The following is a 2,037-nucleotide window of genomic DNA, read 5'->3' on the forward strand; positions in this document are numbered from 1 at the left end:
CTACTGTCTATCACATCTGAGAAATACAGTCATCCAGTAGGTCCTGGTTTTTGGCACTGTGAGGCTAAAATATCATGTATCACTCAGTTATTCTTCTTCTAGATTTAACTTTCAGAAAATTCTCTTCAAGTATTGCCCTCTGTTTTTGCCATTTGATAATCGCCTAGTCTCTAGACCCTAGGTGAATTTTGTTTCTTAATTTGTCCTTAAGATTCTTCCATAGACTGCAAAAAGCACATAAGGTTTTTTTTTTTTTTTTTTTTTTTTCTGCAGTATTTTAACACTATGCAAGATTTTTATGCCTAACAATCTTTTCTGAAACTTATTGATCCTCCTGTCATCATTTCCTTTCCTTGGTCTACTAGGATTTATATTAACCAGGTGGTAAATAATTGGCTCACATCTTTATTAGGTCAGTTCACTCAGTATCACCAGCTATTACCAAGATACAAACAAACAAAAAAAGACCTCACTACCGTAGAGTCAATTCCCACTCATAGCAACCCTTGTTGGGTTTCCGAGGTGGGGTTTCTATGGAAGTATATTGCCCGGTCTTCCTTCTTAGGAGTGGCTGGTGGGTTTGAACCACCACCCTTCTGGTTAGCAGTTGAATGCCTTAGGCACAATGCCACCAGATTTATTAGTTATATTTTCACTACTAGATAGTTTCACTCCCATTATTTTCTAAACAAACACCAGCAATGATCTTTCAATTTTTGCCAGCTTTCTAATACCACGACTCCAGCACATTTCCTGCCCTAGTCATAGTCTCATTGGTAGATAAAATTTGATTGTCATATACTAGACTCAATGAGGATTGATTAAGGTTTTTAAACACTGCCCTCTTCTGGAAAATTCTTAACTACTTCACAGGATCCTGTTTGTAGATCAGACTACCAGATGAAACACAAGATACCAGTTTAAATGTGTACTTCAGATAAACAATGAATATTTTTTAGTTTGATTATGCCCCAAAATAAATATTTTGTATATACTTAGATTAAAATGTATTCACTGTTTATCTGAGATTCACATTTAACTAGGCATCCTATATGATTATTTGGCAAAAATGCTAATACTATTTTATGAGGAACTGTTTTTACAAAAATCTATACTTAATTTTATAATTCCCTAATTCTTCAACTCACCATTCACCTGTCATTTTATTATTCTGTGGCAACTTGTGTGTTACTGTAAAGCTGAAAGCTATGCCATAGGTATTTCATATACTTCCAGGTTTACCCATGGTGGAGAGGTTTCAAGGGAGTTTCCAGACTGGGAAGAAAGACAAGGCCATCTACTTCTGAAAAAATTGGGCACTGAAAACCTTATGAATGACAGTGAACCACTGTCTGACCTAGTACTGGAAAATTTTATGAATAGCAGTGAAACATTGTCTGATACCGTGCTGGAAGATTAGCCCCTCAGATTGGAAGGTGCTCAAAATATGACTGAGGAAGAGCTGCCTCCCCAAAGTAGACTAGACTTTACCGATGTGAATGACCTTTCCGTGACCTTCATTAGCTGCTGGGGAATGACTGAAAAGGGGAAGAAACACCTGCAAACATTCATTAATGATTGCATCATGGAATATATGAAGTATGAATCTAGGAAAAATGGAAGTTGTCAAAAATGAAATGGAGTGCATAATTATCAATATACTAGACATTAGTGAGCTGACATAGATTGGTATTAGTCATTTTAAATCAATCATATGATCTACTCTCCCAGGAATGACAAACTGAAGAGGAATGGTGTAACATTCATTGTGAAAAAAAAAGAACATTTCAAGATTTATCCTGAAGTGCAATGTTGTCAGTAATAGGATACTATCCATACGCCTACAAGAAAGACCAGTTAACAAAATTGGATATCTACCTGCAGAAAAATGGAACAAGACTCATACTTCACCCCATACATAATAACAAACTCAAGTTGGATCAAAGCCTTAAGTGTAAGACCCAAAACTATAAAATTCTTCAAAGATAAAATAGAGGCAAATCTAAGGGCCCTAATTTATGGCATAAATAGACTATC

The sequence above is a fragment of the Orycteropus afer genome, unplaced genomic scaffold (assembly GCF_000298275.1).
Source record: "Orycteropus afer afer isolate SDZICR_OR568_19922 unplaced genomic scaffold, OryAfe1.0 scaffold00511, whole genome shotgun sequence".
Taxonomy (NCBI): domain Eukaryota; kingdom Metazoa; phylum Chordata; class Mammalia; order Tubulidentata; family Orycteropodidae; genus Orycteropus; species Orycteropus afer.